Source organism: Ornithodoros turicata, unplaced genomic scaffold (genome assembly GCF_037126465.1).
Source record: "Ornithodoros turicata isolate Travis unplaced genomic scaffold, ASM3712646v1 Chromosome24, whole genome shotgun sequence".
NCBI lineage: Eukaryota > Metazoa > Arthropoda > Arachnida > Ixodida > Argasidae > Ornithodoros > Ornithodoros turicata.
The window spans coordinates 2,174,023-2,185,072 of record NW_026999345.1 but is presented as its reverse complement, the minus strand read 5'-3'; positions in this window follow the sequence as shown (position 1 = coordinate 2,185,072).

Here is an 11,050-nt window from a genome sequence, read left to right as displayed (position 1 = left end):
AATGTCCTTCTTTGGTAACAGTACCGTACGCCCTATAAGCAAAGACGGGGAGAGCCGGCCCATCACCAAAATGAGATTAAACAGAGCAGAGCCATATATTAAAAGGGATTCTGGCCATTGGGAGGAGTCACAAAAAGAGGCTCGACCTGTCAATCACAGTTTCGCTCCTCTGATTAGTTTGCTTTTTCCAAGGGGGTCGCCATGACACCATACTGCCACCCAAAATGGCGACGAAAACAAACACAGTGAAGCGGGGATTTCGTGACAAAAATTTTCACAGACTAACCTGATTTTACGCTGCAAATGTACATCCTAATATAAATTTCTCGGAAATCGGTTTCAACTTATGCTCATCCATCGATATCTAACTGAAAATAATACGTTTTGTCGCCGGTGTTAGGCCTAGTGAACACGGCGATCACAACGAAACCATAACAAAAACGGCGCTGTGCTGTACAATCCTGTATTTAAATGCTGGATTTCATGGATATAAACATTCTTGCCTCTTATATTCCAACTATTCATGTGGATTTATTTAAAAATCATACCGACAACAGAATGTGTCCCAGCAGGTGGTTCTGCCGTCAGCAGTACAACGACGGAAGCAGACAACAACTCCCGACGTGCCTTACGCTCCCTAGGTGGCGCTTATAAAATTCGCACCAACAATTCACTACTTTTGCAGATTGCGAGAGGTATCCATTTCAATCCCATCCAATCCACTGCCACCCAAAATGGCGCTGCCCATGTTGGATAGGGGGACAAATAGCGAGGATAGGTTGATTGATAGCGCTCCATATTTCAAGACTCCATTGGTCGGAAAGCTGAAAAAGTGGGTGGAGCTTCAGGTATAGGCATGACCCATTAATGGCCAGACTCCCTTTTAATATACGGCTCTGAAACAGAGCAGCAACTACCTCACCCGGGAGGAAGCCTCAGACGTGCCGCCGTGATACCATCGGGGCCGGGGGCAGAGTTGTACTGGCGTAGAGTAACAGCGGCCTCAGCCGCTGAAACACGAGTTAACGTGAAAGCCCCCGGACCCCGGGCGGGATCACCAAACAACGCAGCGTCCGGTTCCTGAGAAAAAACATCAGCCCAAAATTGGATAACACTTTCAGGCTGGGCAGTGCCGCATTTGTCACCATCATACATCCCGCTTGCTAGCTTCCGCTTGTTACGTGAAAATAGGCGCTTATATTCAGCGTAACGCTGCCGTCGCGCCCGCCGCTTCGAGATACCCGCATTACCCAGGGTCGGGGATACGGGAGCCCGGGACCGGCTAACATCGCCCCCCAATGCAACGAGCCACCTGTCTGAATCAGCCATTCCGGTATCGCCACCCAGGAAGGGTGAAATGATACGTTGAAGCTCGCGCTCAGGGCCTCCCACAAGGGTCTGGTCACAAGATTCCGTGAGCCAACGCTGAAATATAGTACTAGTAGGTATCACTTCCGAAGGAGGCCCATCCGGGGTTACCCCAGGCAATGGAGACGAGCTCCGACTACCGAACGGGGGGGGGGGGGGGGGGGGGTGAGAAACATTCACCAGCACGCGCATCTAATTCCGCTTCCTCAAGAATAGCCTTATAAGCTGCCTTCATACGCTTATAACGGATTTGCTCGGCCGTTGCCTTAGGAAAGCACTGCGCGAGAGCAATGTTATACCCCTGTCACACGGGCATTTTCGATCCTGCTCGACCGAACCTGCTTGAACCCAATGCAGATCGGATGGTGCTACACGGCCGCTTCCAAGCAGGATCGAACTTTGATCCTGCTTGACTCAAGACAGTTCCCATAACAGGATTGAGAATTTCAAGACTGCTCGACGGCCGCCATTTGCATCCTCGACCCCGGTGAACTGTCATAACTTAAGACGGACATGCGCGCGAAGCTACAAATGATGCTTACATCGGTATACGATAAATTACCACTAATATCGCTGTTATATAGGAAACGCGAAATTAATGAGTTCCGTTTACTCATTTGCACAGGTCAACCATTCAATGCGCATTGAAAGTGGCCGTGTAGCAGCGTCAAAACTCGAGCGTGCTCGGGAAGTTCAATGCAGATCGGATTCGAGAAAGACCGAAATGCCCGTGTGACAGGGGTATTAATGAATTTCGGATTTCCTGATTCCTTAAGCTCAATCTCTTTCTGGGCGAGCAATACGAGCGCCTCGCGTGTCCAAAGCAGGTTACGCCTAGCCACATCAACCCTCTGATTCGCAAGGTCGGGGGCACAGAAACTTAGATGCTGGGTCAAACCCCTTTTTTTAAACATACGGCCGCAACGCGGACAACCCTCCACCGCCACGGGCTCCATCCTCTGATGGAGATTACGAAATACACGTTCCCGTGGAAGAAAAGCAACTATAATGGATCAAAGCCCACTACCTGTCGAAGGGCACAGGGGCACCATGATCAATAGAAAACATAACAATAATGGAAAACTCGGGTGGAAAAAGGGGCAAAAACCCGCACAAGACATAATAAGATGCACTAATAGGTTGCAGCCTGGTGGGAATAAGTAGGTAGTAGAAAATACATAACCAAATACCAACGTATGCAGCAAAAAGGCCAGATAAGTTAGGCGGAGACCAAGTCCCACTAGACTGCAGATCCCAGACAGTAGAGCCTTCCTTTTATGCCAAGTCAAGAGGCGTGTGAGTGGCGGGACCGACGCAAGTTATACAAATCTCACGTCGCAGCGCCCTCTAGTTCCAGAAGATGGCGACCCCGTGCGGGCACTGCATTATGATTGGCGTAGGACGCCCTGAAGCGGTCAGACGTAACGAACTGGTCACACGTGTCCCAAGAATCTCTGGACAATAGCCCACAGCAGGCTTATAGTACTATAGGGACATCGTAGAGGCATATATATGAAAAAAAAAAAAGATGACCAGGACACCGCCGGCACCACGAGGCTGCTCGAGCACTCCACAGCAACCGCCGCTCCCAGATGTCGCCGCTGAAGACCGCCACTGTTTCACCTCCCAGGACGCCTTCCACCACCGCTCAGGATCTAGCAGCAAAAAGGCCAGATAAGTACGGCGGAGACCAATTCCCACCAGACTGAAAGCAGATTATTCTTACTGCCGCGTATCACTCGTCTTTGAATGCATTGTATTTTAAACACATAGTGGGTATTATACTTGGTCGTCCTTTGTGGCATTTAGCTACCGAAAGCAGATTATTCTTACTTCCGCATACCACTCGTCTTTGAATGGACTGTATTTCAAACACATGGTAAGTATTATACTTGGCCGTCCTTTGTGGTATTTAGCTACCGAAAGCAGATTATTCTTACTGCCGCGTATCCCTCATCTTTGAATGGATTGTATTTCGCACACATGGTGGGTTTTATACTTGGTCGTCCTTTGTGGCATTTAGCTAGAAACTCTTTATTGACAGCTAAGGGATACAATAAATCTTTATCTTTTTAAGGAAAATGATTAACCGTTATGGTGGAAGGTTGCACGTTGAAAAACACGAAAACAGTGAATAGATCCTAAACACACAAAAAGTGCTACGAGAGCAAGGCCCCTCTTCCTCCATCCCAGGTCGAGAAGAATAGACGACGCTGTTCTCTCGATGATGCCTCTTTCCGTGAAAGTAATGGGGCAATGCGTTACCTCGGTGGCATCCCTTAGCTCTTTAATCTTGTCATCCCGTCCTTGGAAAGAGTATTTTCTGATTTTTTCGTAGGCAAAGTGGGAGAGGGGGCCGGAATTCTCCCCGCACCTGTACATCGATAACAAGGGCTGTGCCGGCTCTGCGACAGATAACGTCAGGCTTAAAACACATGTCGTTGACCATTAAGCGCGGTTCAATGAATACCATCATGCCCTCCCAAGCAGCACAATGTACTGAACGTCGAGTGCAATATGGGTGGACGGGTAGGTGGAAGGCCTTGAACAGACTCGTGACACTAAAGAACATTATTAGATACATACAGTCCACCCCTGCTGCACTCGACTTTCAGTACATTGTGCTGCTTGGGCTGTGACTCGAGCTTCTGCTTTATTTCTTCTACAAGTGAGTCGTGTCTTTTCACTCTGGTAGAGTGAGTGCGTGGGCAGTTCTGAATAATATGTGCCACAGTTTCAGAGGCGCAACACCCTGCACTACAGCTGGTGTTTTTGTCACGACCTCTAGCACAACGGACGCTTGAGGGCAAAGCATGAATTCTGTGTTTTAGCAGATCAACATACTCACTGGCACTGAGAAAGCGGGGAGGATCCTTTATCTAAAATGAATTGGGATTGCCAATGATTTCTTGAAGACCCTACCCGTCCGTTGTGCCAATTAGTCAGGTATGCCAGAATTGGTTTTGAGACTGTCTAGTGGATATATCGTTACTCCCTGTGTGGAGGAGGTTATGTAGGCGTGTGGTGTCCCTGAAGTACATGGTCGAGCTTGTGACTGCCTGCAGGAATTCGTCATCCTCTTTATTATTAAAGCAGATTATTTCTACTTCCGCGTATCACGCGTCTTTGAATGGATTGTATTTCACACACATGGTGGGTATTATACTTGGTCGTCCTTTGTGGCATTTAGCTACCGAAAGCAGATTATTCTTACTGCCGCGTATCCCTCATCTTTGAATGGATTGTATTTCACACACATGGTGGGTATTATACTTGGTCGTCCTGTGTGGCCATTTAGCTACCGAAAGCAGATTATTCTTACTTCCGCCTATCCCTCGTCTTTGAATGGATTGTATTTCAAACACATGGTGGGTATTATACTTGGTCGTCCTTTGTGGCATTTAGCTACCGAAAGCAGATTATTCTTACTGCCGTGTATCCCTCGTCTTTGAATGGATTGTATTTCAAACACATGGTGGGTATTATACTTGGTCGTCCTTTGTGGCATTTAGCTACCGAAAGCAGATTATTCTTACTTCCGCCTATCCCTCGTCTTTGAATGGATTGTATTTCAAACACATGGTGGGTATTATACTTGGTCGTCCTTTGTGGCATTTAGCTACCGAAAGCAGATTATTCTTACTTCCGCCTATCCCTCGTCTTTGAATGGATTGTATTTCAAACACATGGTGGGTATTATACTTGGTCGTCCTTTGTGGCATTTAGCTACCGAAAGCAGATTATTCTTACTTCCGCCTATCCCTCGTCTTTGAATGGATTGTATTTCAAACACATGGTGGGTATTATACTTGGTCGTCCTTTGTGGCATTTAGCTACCGAAAGCAGATTATTCTTACTGCCGTGTATCCCTCGTCTTTGAATGGATTGTATTTCAAACACATGGTGGGTATTATACTTGGTCATCCTTTGTGGCATTTAGCTACCGAAAGCAGATTATTCTTACTGCCGTGTATCCCTCGTCTTTGAATGGATTGTATTTCAAACACATGGTGGGTATTATACTTGGTCGTCCTTTGTGGCATTTAGCTACCGAAAGCAGATTATTCTTACTTCCGCCTATCCCTCGTCTTTGAATGGATTGTATTTCAAACACATGGTGGGTATTATACTTGGTCGTCCTTTGTGGCATTTAGTTACCGAAAGCAGATTATTCTTACTGCCGTGTATCCCTCGTCTTTGAATGGATTGTATTTCAAACACATGGTGGGTATTATACTTGGTCGTCCTGTGTGGCATTTAGCTACCGAAAGCAGATTATTCTTACTTCCGCCTATCCCTCGTCTTTGAATGGATTGTATTTCAAACACATGGTGGGTATTATACTTGGTCGTCCTTTGTGGCATTTAGCTACCGAAAGCAGATTATTCTTACTTCCGCCTATCCCTCGTCTTTGAATGGATTGTATTTCAAACACATGGTGGGTATTATACTTGGTCGTCCTTTGTGGCATTTAGCTACCGAAAGCAGATTATTCTTACTGCCGTGTATCCCTCGTCTTTGAATGGATTGTATTTCAAACACATGGTGGGTATTATACTTGGTCGTCCTTTGTGGCATTTAGCTACCGAAAGCAGATTATTCTTACTTCCGCCTATCCCTCGTCTTTGAATGGATTGTATTTCAAACACATGGTGGGTATTATACTTGGTCATCCTTTGTGGCATTTAGCTACCGAAAGCAGATTATTCTTACTTCCGCCTATCACTCGTCTTTGAATGGATTGTATTTCAAACACATGGTGGGTATTATACTTGGTCGTCCTTTGTGGCATTTAGCTACCGAAAGCAGATTATTCTTACTTCCGCCTATCCCTCGTCTTTGAATGGATTGTATTTCAAACACATGGTGGGTATTATACTTGGTCGTCCTTTGTGGCATTTAGCTACCGAAAGCAGATTATTCTTACTGCCGTGTATCCCTCGTCTTTGAATGGATTGTATTTCAAACACATGGTGGGTATTATACTTGGTCGTCCTTTGTGGCATTTAGCTACCGAAAGCAGATTATTCTTACTTCCGCCTATCACTCGTCTTTGAATGGATTGTATTTCAAACACATGGTGGGTATTATACTTGGTCATCCTTTGTGGCATTTAGCTACCGAAAGCAGATTATTCTTACTTCCGCCTATCACTCGTCTTTGAATGGATTGTATTTCAAACACATGGTGGGTATTATACTTGGTCGTCCTTTGTGGCATTTAGCTACCGAAAGCAGATTATTCTTACTTCCGCCTATCCCTCGTCTTTGAATGGATTGTATTTCAAACACATGGTGGGTATTATACTTGGTCGTCCTTTGTGGCATTTAGCTACCGAAAGCAGATTATTCTTACTTCCGCCTATCCCTCGTCTTTGAATGGATTGTATTTCAAACACATGGTGGGTATTATACTTGGTCGTCCTTTGTGGCATTTAGCTACCGAAAGCAGATTATTCTTACTTCCGCCTATCCCTCGTCTTTGAATGGATTGTATTTCAAACACATGGTGGGTATTATACTTGGTCGTCCTTTGTGGCATTTAGCTACCGAAAGCAGATTATTCTTACTGCCGTGTATCCCTCGTCTTTGAATGGATTGTATTTCAAACACATGGTGGGTATTATACTTGGTCGTCCTTTGTGGCATTTAGCTACCGAAAGCAGATTATTCTTACTTCCGCCTATCCCTCGTCTTTGAATGGATTGTATTTCAAACACATGGTGGGTATTATACTTGGTCGTCCTTTGTGGCATTTAGCTACCGAAAGCAGATTATTCTTACTTCCGCCTATCCCTCGTCTTTGAATGGATTGTATTTCAAACACATGGTGGGTATTATACTTGGTCGTCCTTTGTGGCATTTAGCTACCGAAAGCAGATTATTCTTACTGCCGTGTATCCCTCGTCTTTGAATGGATTGTATTTCAAACACATGGTGGGTATTATACTTGGTCGTCCTTTGTGGCATTTAGCTACCGAAAGCAGATTATTCTTACTTCCGCCTATCCCTCGTCTTTGAATGGATTGTATTTCAAACACATGGTGGGTATTATACTTGGTCGTCCTTTGTGGCATTTAGCTACCGAAAGCAGATTATTCTTACTTCCGCCTATCCCTCGTCTTTGAATGGATTGTATTTCAAACACATGGTGGGTATTATACTTGGTCGTCCTTTGTGGCATTTAGCTACCGAAAGCAGATTATTCTTACTTCCGCCTATCCCTCGTCTTTGAATGGATTGTATTTCAAACACATGGTGGGTATTATACTTGGTCGTCCTTTGTGGCATTTAGCTACCGAAAGCAGATTATTCTTACTGCCGTGTATCCCTCGTCTTTGAATGGATTGTATTTCAAACACATGGTGGGTATTATACTTGGTCATCCTTTGTGGCATTTAGCTACCGAAAGCAGATTATTCTTACTGCCGTGTATCCCTCGTCTTTGAATGGATTGTATTTCAAACACATGGTGGGTATTATACTTGGTCGTCCTTTGTGGCATTTAGCTACCGAAAGCAGATTATTCTTACTTCCGCCTATCCCTCGTCTTTGAATGGATTGTATTTCAAACACATGGTGGGTATTATACTTGGTCGTCCTTTGTGGCATTTAGTTACCGAAAGCAGATTATTCTTACTGCCGTGTATCCCTCGTCTTTGAATGGATTGTATTTCAAACACATGGTGGGTATTATACTTGGTCGTCCTGTGTGGCATTTAGCTACCGAAAGCAGATTATTCTTACTTCCGCCTATCCCTCGTCTTTGAATGGATTGTATTTCAAACACATGGTGGGTATTATACTTGGTCGTCCTTTGTGGCATTTAGCTACCGAAAGCAGATTATTCTTACTTCCGCCTATCCCTCGTCTTTGAATGGATTGTATTTCAAACACATGGTGGGTATTATACTTGGTCGTCCTTTGTGGCATTTAGCTACCGAAAGCAGATTATTCTTACTGCCGTGTATCCCTCGTCTTTGAATGGATTGTATTTCAAACACATGGTGGGTATTATACTTGGTCGTCCTTTGTGGCATTTAGCTACCGAAAGCAGATTATTCTTACTTCCGCCTATCCCTCGTCTTTGAATGGATTGTATTTCAAACACATGGTGGGTATTATACTTGGTCGTCCTTTGTGGCATTTAGCTACCGAAAGCAGATTATTCTTACTTCCGCCTATCCCTCGTCTTTGAATGGATTGTATTTCAAACACATGGTGGGTATTATACTTGGTCGTCCTTTGTGGCATTTAGCTACCGAAAGCAGATTATTCTTACTTCCGCCTATCCCTCGTCTTTGAATGGATTGTATTTCAAACACATGGTGGGTATTATACTTGGTCGTCCTTTGTGGCATTTAGCTACCGAAAGCAGATTATTCTTACTTCCGCCTATCCCTCGTCTTTGAATGGATTGTATTTCAAACACATGGTGGGTATTATACTTGGTCGTCCTTTGTGGCATTTAGCTACCGAAAGCAGATTATTCTTACTGCCGTGTATCCCTCGTCTTTGAATGGATTGTATTTCAAACACATGGTGGGTATTATACTTGGTCATCCTTTGTGGCATTTAGCTACCGAAAGCAGATTATTCTTACTGCCGTGTATCCCTCGTCTTTGAATGGATTGTATTTCAAACACATGGTGGGTATTATACTTGGTCGTCCTTTGTGGCATTTAGCTACCGAAAGCAGATTATTCTTACTTCCGCCTATCCCTCGTCTTTGAATGGATTGTATTTCAAACACATGGTGGGTATTATACTTGGTCGTCCTTTGTGGCATTTAGTTACCGAAAGCAGATTATTCTTACTTCCGCCTATCCCTCGTCTTTGAATGGATTGTATTTCAAACACATGGTGGGTATTATACTTGGTCGTCCTTTGTGGCATTTAGCTACCGAAAGCAGATTATTCTTACTGCCGTGTATCCCTCGTCTTTGAATGGATTGTATTTCAAACACATGGTGGGTATTATACCTGGTCATCCTTTGTGGCATTTAGCTACCGAAAGCAGATTATTCTTACTTCCGCCTATCACTCGTCTTTGAATGGATTGTATTTCAAACACATGGTGGGTATTATACTTGGTCATCCTTTGTGGCATTTAGCTACCGAAAGCAGATTATTCTTACTTCCGCCTATCACTCGTCTTTGAATGGATTGTATTTCAAACACATGGTGGGTATTATACTTGGTCGTCCTTTGCGGCATTTAGCTACCGAAAGCAGATTATTCTTACTTCCGCCTATCCCTCGTCTTTGAATGGATTGTATTTCAAACACATGGTGGGTATTATACTTGGTCGTCCTTTGTGGAATTTAGCTACCGAAAGCAGATTATTCTTACTGCCGTGTATCCCTCGTCTTTGAATGGATTGTATTTCAAACACATGGTGGGTATTATACTTGGTCGTCCTTTGTGGCATTTAGCTACCGAAAGCAGATTATTCTTACTTCCGCCTATCACTCGTCTTTGAATGGATTGTATTTCAAACACATGGTGGGTATTATACTTGGTCATCCTTTGTGGCATTTAGCTACCGAAAGCAGATTATTCTTACTTCCGCCTATCACTCGTCTTTGAATGGATTGTATTTCAAACACATGGTGGGTATTATACTTGGTCATCCTTTGTGGCATTTAGCTACCGAAAGCAGATTATTCTTACTTCCGCCTACCACTCGTCTTTGAATGGATTGTATTTCAAACACATGGTGGGTATTATACTTGGTCATCCTTTGTGGCATTTAGCTACCGAAAGCAGATTATTCTTACTTCCGCCTATCACTCGTCTTTGAATGGATTGTATTTCAAACACATGGTGGGTATTATACTTGGTCATCCTTTGTGGCATTTAGCTACCGAAAGCAGATTATTCTTACTTCCGCCTATCACTCGTCTTTGAATGGATTGTATTTCAAACACGTGGTGGGTATTATACTTGGTCGTCCTTTGTGGCATTTAGCTACCGAAAGCAGATTATTCTTACTTCCGCCTATCACTCGTCTTTGAATGGATTGTATTTCAAACACATGGTGGGTATTATACTTGGTCATCCTTTGTGGCATTTAGCTACCGAAAGCAGATTATTCTTACTTCCGCCTATCACTCGTCTTTGAATGGATTGTATTTCAAACACATGGTGGGTATTATACTTGGTCGTCCTTTGTGGCATTTAGCTACCGAAAGCAGATTATTCTTACTTCCGCCTATCACTCGTCTTTGAATGGATTGTATTTCAAACACATGGTGGGTATTATACTTGGTCATCCTTTGTGGCATTTTTTTTTAATCAAATCTCTCTTATGAGGGAAGAGATACCCTTACAGTCTGAACTATACCGACAATACTAAACAGCTTCACCGGTGGGGGCAACCACCGCGGTCATTCTGCCGAACACCCAATACGACCTGACACTTCCCTGCACCGCAATCACAGATATCGTTGAAATGTCTCTTTTAGACAGGCCCATCCGCAGAAGTTGGTCGGCGCTCTCCTTGGACCAAATTCCTTTAAAGTTTAGAGTGATGCTACTCGCTGCGATGGATGCGGAGTCATCTGCCTCTCCCCGGATTTCTCTGAAGACATCGTCCCGGCCGTACTTCAAGGACTTATGGCCATGGGCTAGGTCCAGGGCAATGCCCGTGCCCACCAGCTGGGCATCCAGAATAATTATCT